This window comes from Canis lupus, chromosome 15, assembly GCF_048164855.1.
Source record: "Canis lupus baileyi chromosome 15, mCanLup2.hap1, whole genome shotgun sequence".
NCBI classification, from domain to species: domain Eukaryota; kingdom Metazoa; phylum Chordata; class Mammalia; order Carnivora; family Canidae; genus Canis; species Canis lupus.
This window is the reverse complement of record NC_132852.1, coordinates 16,484,286-16,500,431: the sequence shown is the minus strand read 5'-3', so window position 1 is coordinate 16,500,431 and position 16,146 is coordinate 16,484,286. Positions and strand designations below refer to the sequence as shown.

The window sequence follows — 16,146 nt, the reverse complement described above, 5'->3', positions numbered from 1 at the left end:
TGATATTAGGGTATCTGTGGTTAAAGGCATGTTGACTGTCATCCATATGACAACTTCCCTAGAATGTCCTTAAAGACCTAAATCACCATAGGAAGTATTAAATTTGATCTGAATCCTAGACCCTTCATGAAAAAAAAATTGTCATAGCTATATCCTTTTCTCTATCTCCGTTCCACTGTACCCTATAATTTGGGGGTATCCGAAGACAGACCTTAAATGCTTAATTACCAAGAGTCTCTACAGTTCATTAAAATATCTGGACTGCCCTAAACTCAAGCCTGAAACTTAAGTTTCCAGATAGTTCAGATCCCAGAGTGGAGGCCAAGCCAGCCCTGCATCCAAGACCATTCATCCCTGGATAAATGTGAGAAGTTTGTGGAATGCCAAAGTGCCAGCTAGCTCTAACATGAAAGAGGAGTCAACTGTTCATTGATGAGACCAGCCACCAGAATGGTTGTAGAAATACTTTCCATTCTGTAAGAGACATCACTTGTTCTAGACATTTTAGTCATGTCTAGGAAGCCAGTTCCTGACTGATGGACAAGTATCCTTCGATGTGAGCTCCCGCATGGTCATCATCATTCCAGGGCCCAGGGCACAACTTATTGCTCTGTAATAACACGTTGCTAAGTAGTCTGTGGGGTTTAAGTTGTCACATTCCTTATGGAGTCAAGGTTACTATAATCGTCACTATGGCAGCTCTGGGAAGGGTAACAGGGTGGAGGGGAATTTCACACATGCCATGTGTCGCTTACTCATCCTGTGAAGTCTGGCTTGGACTTGCTGCAGTTGGGAAGAGGGAGGAGATGTGTCTGGATGCTGCACACATGGGGACCCCAGATCCTGCAGGGATGGATTCTGAGCTATAATTGCTCACCGTGACTTACGTGTCCAGCTGGATTTTATGGCACCAGCATTTCGGCACTCAGCAGTCACCTCCACACTGGGCAGAGTGAGAATTTGGCGCATCAATCCAAAAGATACTGAGAGTGTTTGCAAAGGGAAGCCAAATCAGATTGTTTCTTCCAACCCCAAAGAAAGTGACTTACCTCACCATTTACTAAGTAGGCAGAAACAAAATGGGATTTTTTTCTTATCTTAGAACAGATTGTTTCTGGTCAGTTAAGGCTCAAATACAAGGTGGTAAGATAAATGAAAATAATATCGATACTGCATCTATTATTGAATACAAGATGAGTCTAAGTTTATGGGACATAATTTCTCTAATTGGTTTAGCCTGTGCTCCCTATTGTCATAAAATTTCTCCTCTCCATTGCCACCCCTGCTCCACTGAAGAATCTCCCAGTGAGTCATTTTCTTCTTCTGCGTATCCTCATTAAACCAAAAGCTTTTCTTTCCCTAGTTTTTACTTGACAAATAAGCTTCTTTCTCCAAATTAAATATCATAAATAAGATTTTCAAACCCAAGTGCCCCTGGAGATTCTAAATCTTTGCGCCCTCCTTCTGTCCCACATCACACCCGCCCCCCTAAACTTCCCTGGTTTTGAATTACAAGCCTAGAGGAAAAGACACATGGCAGTTTAACTTGATTAATGTAGCACTCAGCAGAGGCCCACATCTTATTCTCTGCAGAAAGCCTTGCTTTCTACCTCATTGAATAAATGTATACTATTATCACAATCTTGCTTCAGGCTTTACCAGTGAAATTGCTCTCAATAGGACTGCCAATGCCCTTTCATTTGCTTTAACCAACTGGTATGCTCCATTATTTTTTAAAACCAGATTTATAAAAGTATAATTTGTTATACAGTAATATTGACCCCTTTGGGGTATATGGTTGTAGGAATACTGAAAAATGCATGCAGTTGTGTAACTCCCACCACATCAAGTTATAGGAAATATCTGTTCCAGATATTTCCCTCCAGAAAGGTTCCTTGTGTCCCTTTATAATCATGTCCTCCCCCAACTCCAACCCCTGGCAACCCCTGATCTGTTTTCAGACCTTATGGTCTTGCCTTTCCAGAATGTCCTATTAATGGAAACATGCAACCTGTAGCCTTTTGAGTCTGTCTGCTTCCACTAGCAAAATCCATTTCATAGTTGTCCTTGTTCTTGGATACATCAGTAGTTTTTCCTTTTTGTTTCAGAGTAGCGTTCTATTGTATGAATGTACTATTTATTCTCCAGCTAGTGCATATTTTCAGATTTTAGTGATTATGAAGAAAGTCCCTATAAACATTTATGTAGAGGTTTTTCTGTAGACACATATTTTCATTTCTCATGGATAAATACCAGGGATTATTGGGTTGCATGAAGATTATGTTTCACTATATCAGAAATGACCAAACTGTCTTTCAAAGGGGCTATGTATGCCCCTTTGCTTTCCTACCAGAAATGAATGGGGATTACTGTTGCTCTATATCCTCGTCAGCATTTGCTGTTGTCAGGTTGGTTGGTTTGGTTTTTTATTTTAGCCATTTTTTTTTAAAGATTTTATTTATTTATCTGAGAGTGTGTGTGTGAGCAAGAGAGAGAACATAAGTGGGGAGAGGCCAAGGAAGGAGCCAGACGGAGCTTGATCCCAGGACTACAGGATCATGACCTGAGTGGAAGGCAGGTGATTAATCTGAGTTACCCAGGCACCCCCTTAGCCATTTTAATATATGTTCATAATATCTCATTCTGATTTTAGTTTACATTTTCCTAATTAATTATATTAAGCATTTTATCATGTTCTTATTTGCCATTTGTATCTCTCTTTTTGGTGAAGTATCGGTTCAAAGCTTTGGCCTATTTTCTCAAATAAGTTGTTTTATTATTGAGTTGTAAAAACTTTTTATATATTCTAGATATGAATCTATTATCAGATATACATTCTGCAAATATTTTTTCCCAGTCTGTAGCTTCCTATCTGTTTTCTTAGCAGTTGAAAATACAGAAGTTTTTTCATTTTAAATCCAGTGTATTATTTTTTCCACTCATGACTTGTACAATTTCTGTGCTATATAAAAAATGTTTTCTCTAACCCAGGGTTACAAAGATTTCCTTCTTTGCTTTCTTCTGTGAACTTCATAGATTTTTATTTTGGTAAAATGCACATAATATAAAATTTACTATCTTAGCCATGTTAAAGCATACAATTCAGTGACATTTAGTAACATTCGCAACGTTGTGCAACTATCACTAGTATCTAGTTCCAAACCTGGTTATCACTCCAAATGGAAACCTCATGCCCACCAAGGAATCACTCCCCACGTTTCCCTCTCTCCAGCCTGTGGCATCCACTAATCTGCTTTCTGCATTGGCCTGTTCTGAATATTTCATATAAGTGAAATCACACAATATGTGGCTTTTTGTGTTTTCTTCTTTCATTTAGCATTAGTTTTCAAGGTTCATTCATGTATCAGTAATTCATTCCCTTTTGTGACTAATATTTTAATGTACGGACATATCATATTTTGATTATCCATTTGTTACTTGATGGCTATTTGGCTTGCTTCCACCTTTGGCCACTGTAAACAATGCTTCTATGAGCATTTGTGTACAAGTTTTGTTTGAACACCTGTTTTCGGTTCTTTTTTTTTTTTTCTTTTTTTTTTAAAGACTTTACTTCTTTATTCATGAGAGACACACAGAGAGAGAGGCAGAGACAGGTAGAGGGAGAAGCAGGCTCCATGCTGAGAGCCTTATGCGGACCCGATCCCAGGATTCCAGGACCATGCCCTAGGCCAAAGGCAGGCTCTAAACCACTGAGACACCCAGAAGCACTGATCATTTTGATAGTAGTAACTGTATCTCTGGTACCTCTACCAAAGCCTGGGTGTATAGATATTCAATAAATAAGGAATGCTGATTGAATGAATGAATAAATTTTCCAATTCACCATCTAGCTGGTTATGTAAGCCAGAAACCTGGGTATCATCTGATTTCATCAGAGTTTGTTCAGTAAAACAGATATCTTATGCAGGAAAGAATTTAATACAGAGAATTAAGAAATTCCAGAATCAACTAGGAGCACTATAGAAGCAAAGGTCAGAGAAGCTGCTGCTAGTCTTGAGGGAAAGAAAATAACAGACATTTTGAGGACCCTCCACCAAAAATCCCAGCAATCTATATCACCAAAAGTGGTGATCCTCAAGAGATTACCCTGAAGCTACCAGCAAAACTACATGCTGCCACTTGCCAAAACCCATGCTCCTACTCACCATTGCTGGAATAATTATAGGTTTTGCTTCTTTTCTGTTTTCTAAATCTTTCTTGAGTGCCTCTTGTGGGAGGAACCTAACATGAGAATCTGCTAACTAGAGAGTGAGGAAAAATGTAGGTCCCAGGGCTCTGACATCTTCAATACAGTGGAAGAGTATAGAGGAAAGGATGGCATGGAAACATTAACAACCATCCAGCCCATAAACTCATGCACCTCCAATACATAAGCAAGTGCTCTAGATTTTACTGCTACATTTCCTTCAAACACCTCAAATGTCTTGCCTCCACTAATCCCTCCAACCTTTTCCTCCATTTAGGCCCTTATTATCTTTTGCAACAACCTAGCTGATGTCCTTTTCTTCAAAGCCTTGTTTTCTTAAAATAATCTATCTAAAATATAACTCTGTGCTATTCCTCATTCAGTTCAAGTGCCTTTGATGCTTTATATCACCTACAAGGTGAATTCAGCCTCCGTGGCAGGGGAAGAAAGGCCTGGCCTTTTGACATCCTCTATTGTTCCATAACACATTTCCTCAACACTCTGCCTTTCTTCATCTCATCCATTTTGCCTGGTGTACTTCCTGCTTTCCTCCACCTAATTCTTGTGTCTCGGGTGTCACCTGTCCTTTGAAGCCTTGCTCCACCCTTTCTCCCCTCCTTCCCCCTGGCCCCTCTGCTAACACTCAAGCCCAATCTGAGTCAGGAGAATCTCCTTAGTGCTTCTATTCATTTGATAAGAGTTTATGGATCTGTCTCCCCAGCAAGAGAGTTAACATCTTCAGAAAACAGATTTTGCCACCTTGTCTTGGAATCAGCACAGAGCACACAGCAAACATTTGATGAATGGTTGCATGAATAAATACAGACACATATAAATACTACATGTGTTTGATCCCTTATTTTTAAAGATTGTGCATATGCAAAGAGAATTTGAGAGAAACAAAATGGAGGTGTATCCAAAGTGGGGCCAGTGCTTCATACATCTCAGAGACCACTTCTGATTTCTGTTCCAAGAGTAACACATTTTCTTTCCTCCTACGTGGTTGGATTTGATAGAAAAAGAAGATTGGAATGGAATTAAAAGGGTTTTTGTACCACTCAGATAGCTTACAGACATGCTTAGAGGAAATTAATAGCAGTGGCCAGGGATCAGATGTACAGATACTAGCGTTGTTATTCTTTTGAATCAAGCAGTTGGCCACACAAAAGAGATGCTTATAAAAGAGCCACACCAAAAACAGCCAGATTCAATCTAGCATGAATGGGAGATATTTTTGGTCTGCAAATACGTACTTAATGCTTTGGCATTCTCTTTGACCCATTCATGTGAAGTTACCTGTTCTTCTCAGAGCATTTCTGTACTGTAGGAAGATTTTACTTTTCTCTTATCAAACAATATCTGAAAACGAACAGGCCCTGCTTGTCCATAAAACACTCTGACTTGGGGCACATGGGTGGCTCAGCAGTTGAGTGTCTGCTTCTGGCTCAAGTCATGATCCCGGGGTCCTGGGATTGAGTCCCGCATTGGGCTTCCTACAGGGAGCCGGCCTCTCCCTCTACCTGTGTCTCTGCCTCTCTCTGTGTGTGTCTCATGAATAAATAAATAAAATCTTTAAAGAAAACAAAAACAAAAACACCCTAACTCTACCAATAAGCTAAACAGCACAGAGCCTCCCTATTGATCTTCACAACTAGTAGTCTACACCTGTGCTCCCAGGCTGCCGGCAGCTGTGTTCACACTTAGAGACAAACACTGGTGTGAAACCCTACTTGGAGCTTTGCTGCTCCCAGCTGCTCTTCACCACCTTTCCCATTTCCATGGGAAATGACTCATGGTGAGCACCAGTTTATCTCTGACCTAATAAACACCGTACAGGATGCTAACTTCCTCCACTCCACTCACTGATGCCCTCTTCATTCTTTTCTCATGCCAGTGCTCCCTGCCTTTATGACTATGCACCTCTGAGGGCCCTTCTTTGATCAAGCTAAATATCTAATGCTGCTAGGCAGTAACTTAAGATTTCTTGTTTCACCTCCCCAGATCCAGAGCACACTACAATTTGTACAAACTGCCTTGCCTTTATTTTATGGTGCTGTGGCTTTTAATTTACATTTTAGAGCAGTGTAACTATAAACAAGATTCAGAAGACAATCCCATCAAAAAAGAATTCCTGACAGCACTATAAACATACTACAAGCACAAGAAGGACTGCAATGCATACGAAGATGTTCCATTCCTCTCCTAGCTTCACCCCCATGCATCTTCCCTAGGGAATAAACTGTCTACTATAGCTTTTTCTTTGGAGGGGTGACTGCAGGATACATTGATGTTGCAAATATCACCAAAAAGATCCCTTGCAGCCCTCCTCCCCAACTCCTGGGGCCAGTGTCAGAGTCCCAGACTAAGAACATGAATCTTGGGTAAAATAGACTGATTTTTCCAGATCTGCTACAGTCCTCATCTAGAGAATCATTTGGAAATTCTTAGAATCTTATTCATCTTGTATATGTCCTCTTTCTCTGCCTGGAGCCAATGACAAAGATTAAATCAGAGGGCTGTATCTGAGTTATCCTGGACATTTGCCATTTGAATTTGTCTTCTGACTCAGGTCTCTTCTGAAAAGTTCCTTTTTTCACAATGAAACACGAGTCTCATTCTTGCTGAATCTCTTTAGACTATACAATGTTCTCCCTTCTTTTAGAAAATAATACCATGTAGCATTTGGACCTTGAAGATTCAGTGCCTAGGTGATGCCCCATGGAAGATAACGGTACCAGCTAGAAGGACAAAAATACATCATATAATCAACACCATCAGTTGCCATGTGCTAGCTGAGCAGACATGTTTGTGAGCACATCTGAGATACTTCCTGGTGATTCTCGAACCCTCATGGTGAACTATGAAATACAGGTCTATGTCAAGGTGAAGACAGTAAAATCTGTATGATTACAGTTTCTAGATCTTAACCAGTTTCCCTAGAACACAGCTCAGCAGAACTTTATTGGCTCAGTTAATATTTTATGGGATAAAAAGGGGGGAAGTGCAATCCCCAGATCCGAAAGTAAGGGAAAACTGACAGAGAGGGAGGGAAAGAAGACAAGCAAATACAACTTGATACATTACTGAACTAGCCTGAGTTTCTCAAGGAAATATATGTGGTTTTTAGGTAACACAGAGTGAATTGCACCTCAGCTCTGCTGGCTCTTCCCTGTCTTTTTCTCTCTTGGTCTGTGTTAATTCCCTCCCACTCCCAGGTTCTCCAGTGTGACCCCTTGAATAGCCTCTGGGGAAACCAGAGTGCTCATGAGTAGCATTGGGCCAGATCTGAGTGATGATTGATAGGGTGGCTAGAGCCAGTAGGACCAGGGGTGCATATAATATGGGTCCTATACATGGTCCAGCATGCCACAGGTTGGGAAGATGTGAGGAGGTGCTAGTTACATCCAACATTTGTAAATTTTAAGTTAACAATCCTTAGAAAAATACCATCAACTGGAATTAGCATCAAATGGGAAGCATTATAAAAGAAGTTGTAGAATTTCGGTGGGGATAAATACAGACTCCTACATTTGGGTAAATGGAAGAGTTGTTAGAGACCAACTTCAAACAAAAAAATCTTCAGTTGGTAGAGATTAGGTGACCTGCCCATGCAGCACCAAAAAAGAATCCAGAATTATTTTCTCAAAGCATTGCTTTTTTTTTTCTTTATTAAAGAAGATATGCCTTTGGGGGATAGTCTGTATAGTTATAATTTAGATTAATATTTGTCTTTAGATCCTTTTCATATTTACAATTCTATATTTTAATACTTTTATGATGATTACGCAGAGATTTACAGGCTTTTCAAAAGAAATTATCTCAACATGTCTCAAAGAGTTATTTGTAAGAAATGATCTGACTACAGGAATGTTAGCAATTATATTAGGGGTTATGGTCATAAGTCTAAAGAAGAATACCACCTCAACTTAATTAGAATAAAAGCCATCTGAGCAAAATAATGAGCATATATCTTCTTTCAACCTAGTTGTATTTGATTAAGGATTGTACAAGAACCTTTCCCATATTTGGCTTTTCTTCTGAGGTTTTTGAAATCCTGAAGGGGGGAAAAAGTATTTATTACAAGAGCTTTGAAGCCAATAGCGTCTCTGTTTTTAAAATGTAGAGAACACTAGAGCCTGGAAGTCAACAATTTCAAAACCATTTTTCAGGTTGAGATTCTCTGGCTCACCTGCAATCCTTGACCCAGAAGTAAATGGCATTGCAATTTCTAGGAAACACTTCAGGCTTCATCTTGTTTAGACCTGCATTTCACTGGACACAGATATTTGATGAACTCCATTCTATGTAAAATTCAAAAATCCATGTAAAGTCAATGATTTCTGGATATTAAGATTACTTAGATTTATATTAATTTTGATTTTTGCATATATATTAGTTCTAACACCCTTATATTAGTTCTAATACACCTAGGTATCAGAAAACAGTTCAATATTGATTTCTACATTGACATGAAAAATGTGACACCCTATGCATAGGCAAGAGATATGAATAACGTAAGATTGTCTTTAAAAAAATTACGGGTAAGATAGACATAATTAAATATCCAACAATTAAAGCAGTAAATAATTATGATTCCAAGTGTTGTGTGAACATAAGCACCATACAGTTTTAGAAGTAGAAAGAGCTTAGCCATTTTTGTAAACTGAGTCCACCGGAGTCAAGAGATCTTAAGTGGCTATCCTTAGATCACAGAGCCAGTGATAGGCAAAAATGCATCTTTTTAAAACTCTAGCTACTCACATACTTTCTTATTTATCCCAGTCCTTTTAGGTATTAAAATTCAAAATAAGATTTTTTTCTGTGAGTAACTTGGAATAAAAGGAACTTGATTCTTGGTACCAAAGGCATTTACTATCAGGCTCTGGAGCCATATACCCCAGGTTTGAATCAATGCTACTAGTTGTGTGACCTTGGCAAGTTATGTAACTCTCCAAGGTTCAGAGACCCGGTCTGTAGAATGAGGATAAATTTTATGCCCACCTCAGGTTCACTGTAAAGATTAAATGAGTGATTTCTATAAAGCACTTAGTAATGGACACATAGTAAGCACTTAATAAATATTGTTTATTATTATAATTATTTAAATTGTTTTAATTTGTGAGACAATTTTATAATATATTTACCTTCTTAATCCCTATTTTTTTTTTCTGTATACCACCTGGTGTCTTCTGTAAACTGCCTTTTATCTGCACTGATCAGGACAGCGGTATTGCTGTGCTTCAAAGCAGAAAATAAAGCAGGTATAGAAAGAGATGCTGAAAACTATAAAATGGGGAAATGTACCAGGCCTCATCACTGGGTTAGTTTCATTGCACCACTATGGACTGTGACACAGTGCTCACTTCGGCAGCACATATACTAAAATTGGACTGTGACACATTAACTTCCCAATTACTTTAATAAAATGCTCCATGATTATGCTCTTTAACAAATGAGACTGATTCATGATCCAGGTTCCAGGTAGGTATTTGTAACTCTTCACCTCAATCTTTTTATCAGTTACATACTGGAGACCTAGGCTATTTATTCTTGCCTATAATCCCCAGAATTAAACTTTTTTTTAAAAAAGATTTTATTTATTTTATTTATTTATTTATTTATTTATTTATTTATTTATTTATGAGAGAAAAAGAGAGAGAATGAGCAGGGGGGAATGAGCAAAAGGAGACAGAGACCCTTAGATCATGACTAGAGTCAAAGACATTTAACTGACTGAGCCACCTAGACATTCCCTCTAGAATTAAACTTGACTGTCATGAGAGATCTCAACTATGGACATGTCTAAAGGCTTCATATTTCCCTTTGAGTCTATCATAGGTAGCTTATGGAAATTCTTCAAGGCTGAATTGAATCTCTTCATCAGTTCCTCATCTTGTGAAACCAAGTCTCCCACCTTCAAAGGAGGTTTTCAAAAATAAAAAAAAAAATTGAAAGTTGACTTTCATGCCATTATTTTGGTTTCTGGGTAGAGGAAAACTGACCGAAGTGTTTTTCTATTATTGAATATCCATTAGCTGAGTACTGCTGCTGCTTCAAAAAAGAAAATTCTTTTCAAAACTGGCAAAAACCCAACAAAATTTAAAATTCCTCCATTTTGTACCCCTGGGTGACTCAGTAGTTGAACATCTGCCTTTGGCTCAGGTCCTGATTCCAGGTCCTGGGATTGAGTCCCACATCAGCCTCATGAAGAGGGACATGTCTTCTGTGTCTCTGCCTTTCTCTCTGTGTGTATCTCATGAATAAATAAATATGCTTAAAAAATAAAAATAAAATTCCTCCATTTTTATCACTTTTTTTAAGCAACACTTACATAAATTTTCATTTGAATTTTTATTTATGTGAGCATATTCTAATGTTCTACTGATAAATCATTTTTCTATTGTAGTCTAGAATCCTTAGGGGAAACTGTGAATGGTCCATCTGAATGTAAGATGATAGAAGTTCCTTCCTTTTTCTACTAAACAAATCAATATAATTTTGAACTCCGTGGGAATTGCAATATTGTTTTATTATCCTTAACCAAGCAACATATTTTATAGTCACCTACATACTTTATTCCATCCCATCTTTTTCCATAAAACTATTTAAAATTATTTTTAGAGATTTTTAAAATTTATTATAACTCTAATATTAGGTTACTTTATAAATTACAAACATCCTGACTTTGAGAATATATTCTGAAAGACAATAGTATAGGTTCTAGCAAAAAGTTATCATTTTTAGTGTGTGCAAATCAAATCAAATATATAAGGTTTTTTTTTTTTTTAGATTGATTTATTTATTTATTTATTTATTTATTTATTTATTTATTTATTTATTTATGATAGAGAGAGGGAGAGGGGGAGAGAGAGAGGCAGAGACACAGGAGGAGGGAGAAGCAGGCTCCATGCCGAGATCCCGACGTGGGACTTGATTCCGGGACTCCAGGACCACACCCGGAACCAAAGGCAGGTGCCAAACCGCTGAGCCACCCAGGGATCCCCTCAAATCAAATATATGCTGATATTCCATAAAATCCATAATTAAGTCATTTGGGTGTTAAAATTTATAAGGCCCAAACTTAGAATTATTTTAGATAGAAACATTTATATTCATGATTTGAGGAAAATAATGAGAAGTTCTCAGTAGCATATATCTGGTAGAGAAATACATACACTTAGCATTGAGCCCATTCTACCTGATTTGAGAATTATGTGTGTATGTTTTTTCTTCACTTCATGAATCTAAACTTTTCAAGAGCAAGGGAGCATATTTTGTTCCTAAATGCATGGTGGTAACTTACGCATGCTGTAAGTAGTCTGTGAAATACATGTGTTTATCTAAGTAGTGTCTCATATGTGTATTTATTTTATGCATTGTGTTTATATGTGGAACACATATAGTAAAAGTTGGTTTAATGATTTCATTATCTGAATATCTATTAATTGGCATTTCCAATGTTATAATTTATATTGATATTGTCTTGATTAATTCTAGAACTGTCTGTTTGGGTTTTTTTTTAAGATTTTATTTATTTATTTATTCATGAGATACATAGAGAGAGAGAGAGAGAGAGAGGCAGAGACACAGGCAGAGGGAGAAGCAGCCTCCATGCAGGGAGACCAATGTGGGGACTCCATCCCAGGACTCCAGGATCACGCCCTGGGCCAAAAGCACTGAGCCACCTAGAGATCTCCTAGAACTATCTGTTGAGCATGTGTTGTGTTCCAGGAATTGTGCTACCTGCTCCTGGAGCTTTTCAGTGCAGTGAGGGAGTTCGACATTATTTATGCGATGCAAAACCATCAGGTGCCTTCTGAGTCAAAGTTTAAGAATCATTATTTCCATCATAATTATAGTATTGAATTTTATTACATCTTAGTTTTCTATTAACTGTATAAAGATTAGTTGAGAATTAGTGTTAAATATTAATTGAAAATTAAATACTGAAATTAAATATTAATTGAATTAAATGCCCTGTGTAAATCCTTATAAAAGCCTATGAATTAGATGCTATAATTCCTGTTTTACATATGGAGAAACATTAAGATGATATTCCATAGTCATAAGTTTTAAACATTGGTAATCCTTTTGTATTTCATAGGTAGTAGTAATCTATTATTCAAAAAAGTGTGTTTAAGGCATGTGTTAATTATGTGGTCTAGTAATGCTAATTGCTTAACTTCTTACATTTGATAGAATTTAATTAGGCAAACATAAAAGCACAGAAGCTTCAGTATCACAAGATAATAATCCCAGGAGCCGTGTACATGATGTCATTTAATTAATTTGAATGGCCAGTTTCTGGAATGTTTAAGCTCTGTTGGACTTTCAGGAACAAAGAGGACAGTGACCTCCCCATGAAAAGAATGCTGTGGATAAGCTGATCAGTTACTTATCAGCACTGCTATTGTAGTTGTGCCAACCAGACATGTTCGCATTACTTGGACATGATGTACAGTGGTAGTTATACTCAGACAGGGGTGATAAAAATAAAATTATGACTTCATTGCCCATGGATAACTTATCCTTTGTTCTTTGGAATTAGCCATTTGAAGACCATAGGTGCAGAAAAGGTAATTCTGAAAAATGTTCCAGCTTTTACAGTAGTATCTTTAATACTCTGTAACAGCCAGATGGGCAACTTCTTATAACTATCAAACATGATAAACTTTGCTATTATAAGAAGAAAAAATTTCAAAGAATGAAAGACAAGTTTCAAAAAGTATTAAACCTCAGCATTACACTTGAATCCTGACTAATGATTAATGATAAAGAATTTCATTTTGTTCAGAAATGATTCCCAACTTAGATTTTGAAAATAAGTTACAATAATTATAAGATTGACTATATTTATAACAAGAGAACATCAATAATTAATAATAATAATATTTAACATTTATTGAACTGTATGTGCGAGACACTGCTAAACCGATTGTAAGAATTTTTTACTTAATCTGTCACTCTGTTAGAAGCTGTTATTTTTTCATTTATTTGAGGGGGTAGGCAGAGGGGCAGAGGGAGAGACAGTATTTTTTTAAATATTTTATTTATTTATTTATTCATGACAGACACACAGAGAAAGGCAGAGACATATGCAGAGGTAGAAGCAGGCTCCATGCAGGGAGCCCGATGTGGGACTCAATCCCAGGACCTCGGGATCATGACTGAGCCAAAGGCAAAGGCTCAACCACAGAGCCACCCAGGCGTTCCAGGAGAGAGAGTCTTAAGCAGACTCCCCGCTCAACATGGAGCCCAATATGAGACCCGATCTCATGGCCCTGAGATCACAACCTGAGCCGAAATCAAGAGTTGGATGCTTAACCAACTGAGCCACCCAGGTGCCCCAGGGATTGCATTTTTTCTTAAAGTACCAATAACATGGTAGAGTGTGGTGGGAAAAGCAGAACTTTGGTTGTCAAGAGACCTACATTCTAGTCTAGACTGTAAGCTCTGTGAGGACTCTTGGTTACTCTTCAAGGCCAATACCTATCCTAATACCTGTGACATAATAAATACTAAGGAAGTCTTTAGGAATGACTGAATGAATAAATAAATAAATGAAAGGCTGCTAACACAGTCTATGATTTTGACCGTTGGGCTCCACTCTTTTTATTCCTTTTTTGTTTTATATCTTCCTTGTTCCAAGAGTGATTTCAGGCATCATAATAAAAGATACAACTACATAAGAGTTTTAAAGTAAGGATAAATGATCAAGAGCGATGTACTTTACGAAGGGAGAAAAATAGATCTAAAATCAAGGACAAGAATAGCGGTTTCATTTGAGATGGAATTTAAACTGGAAGTTGCTGCAGAAACAGAGCATCTGCTTGCAACCACCCCACCTACCAGCTCTTTTCTACCACATTTGGCCAGAGCAATCTGCGCTGGAAGGAGTCTTGGAGAAAAGGAGAAAAAAGCCCAAAATATCAGCTCTGCTGTCTAATTATTTTTAATCATTCAATCATTCTAATTCTAGGTCATCATGTTAGGTCCATTTTAGAGTAATGATCTAAAATCCACGCCCCTCCCCCTCAATCAACCCCGCAAAAAATAACAACAACAACAACAACAAAGGAAAACCCTTGGGTAGAGACACAGCCTTCTTTCTTTAGTGAAATCTGAAATACCTTATTGAATAAAGGAATTAGGATAGACTGAGACATAAGGAAGAGGTCTAAAGGGCAAATTTAAAATATCACAAAGAATCAAGTCATGGCAAACCATAAGTACAACATAGCAGCCCAAATTAGCCCTGACCCTCACTAGCAGAATGATTACTGGCAACAAGAGAGATCTTAAGAGAAAGAAGAGAAATATATCCCACCACCAGCACACAAACCCAGCTTGACATGATCATTTACTGCTCTAGGGAGGTTGTTTGTTTTGGGTTCAGACACAGAAGTTTGATAAGAAAAGAATCTGAGCCCAATGGTGAGAAAGGTAAATAATTAACCATGCTACTTTGACAAACAGTGGTAATCTAAGATATCCAGGGTATGCCGAAAAAAAGAAAAAAAGAAAGAAAGAAAGAAAGAAAGAAAGAAAGAAAGAAAGAAAGAAAGAAAGAAAGAAAGAATAAACGAGCAAGCATTAGTACCAGCAAGGTTCCATCCTGAGTTCTTTATCTTTTGGATGTCAGCTTCTTTGCTTTTACTGCAGATGCCACTCCCTTTCTTGATTTGGACCAAGTTGTATTTCAGAGATCAAAAGGAGGCCCTTTCCAGCACATTAAATCTATGCTCCTATTTCTTTGGTGTTTATGATGATGTTTGCTCAGCTGCTCCCTCCCATAACTGTTTTCTGTTTGCAGAATTAAAATCAGATATTGGTGAATCAAAGAGCTATTTTTTTTAAAAAAAATTCTCTATCACCTTATAGCCTCTCATATGTGTTCTGGATCTCCTGCCTCTATACAGTTACCCTGCAAATTCACCAATTGGGAAATTTCCAATAGCTTAGTTTCTCATTCTCCAAACTATGGTCTGAAGGTATCTAAACGGGCAACCAGAGTGTATATTCTCTTACTATTGTTCTAAGCCCCTTTCAATTCTCTATCCCTGGGTTAATAATAGTTACCAGGGAAATGGGGAAAAAAATGTGAAGAAAAAGAAGTAAAAAGAATATAGCTTGCTTTGAAAAATTGTCAGTATAAATGTACAATCAAATGATATGCAGTTACCACTGTGCTTCTTAAAGTTTTGTCATACAGGAGAATTGAAACCCTTGGGGAAATTATGATGGAAATTATTGAATGAAAAGCTATACAATGCATTAGTGGTAGTTATACATGTCCCCCTCTTCTTAGTCCAAGTCAGTGTAGTCATTTCAATGGAAGATTTAAATCTGAAAATCAAATTATTTACTTTGATCTACTTGGCAATACATCTTTGGTACCACTCAAGAAATTAAGTAGAGAAATTAGAAAGTATGGGTTGACTGTATAAAGCAGATGGCTGGAATTAATAATAAATGAAAAATATCTTGAGACTTCTGTATGAAATAATTTTTATGGACGTTTTATTCCACTGCCTGAGTACAGAGTAGGTGTTAACGTTTTATAAATAATGACTATGTTACTGAAATCGGGTGCAAAGCTTAAAGAAAACTTAGTCCTCTATCTTTTGGTTAAGTAGTATGTTCCATCTGCTTCATCTAATCTTTCAAAGTCATCTCTTGGTTTGTGTGTCTGTGTGTCTAGTGAGTAGAGTGGGGTGGAGAAGCAATTACCTTCTCTCCCCTCATATCTCTCTTTTTCTCTTTCCCTAAATTTTCCATGTTACTCTATCCATATGTGCATATTTATGTATGTAATTACCCTAATAGTACTGAAAACAAACAAACAACTTTGAAACAAAAGTAGAATCCACCAAGATCTCAATAGTTGGAATGAAAGACAAAATTAAGTTTTACTCAGGGGCACCTGGGCAGCTCAGTCG

At 37.4% G+C, this 16,146-nt stretch overlaps 1 long non-coding RNA gene across 1 annotated transcript in view; it reads right to left on the bottom strand.

Moving 5' to 3' along the window:
• Positions 1 to 16,146, bottom strand: part of LOC140604683 (uncharacterized) — a 40,915-nt gene that overhangs the window by 8,493 nt on the left and 16,276 nt on the right. Inside the window, exon 4 of the long non-coding RNA XR_012007495.1 lies at positions 8,397 to 8,508. This is a non-coding gene — a long non-coding RNA (uncharacterized lncRNA). The remainder of the gene's footprint in view (positions 1 to 8,396; positions 8,509 to 16,146) is intronic.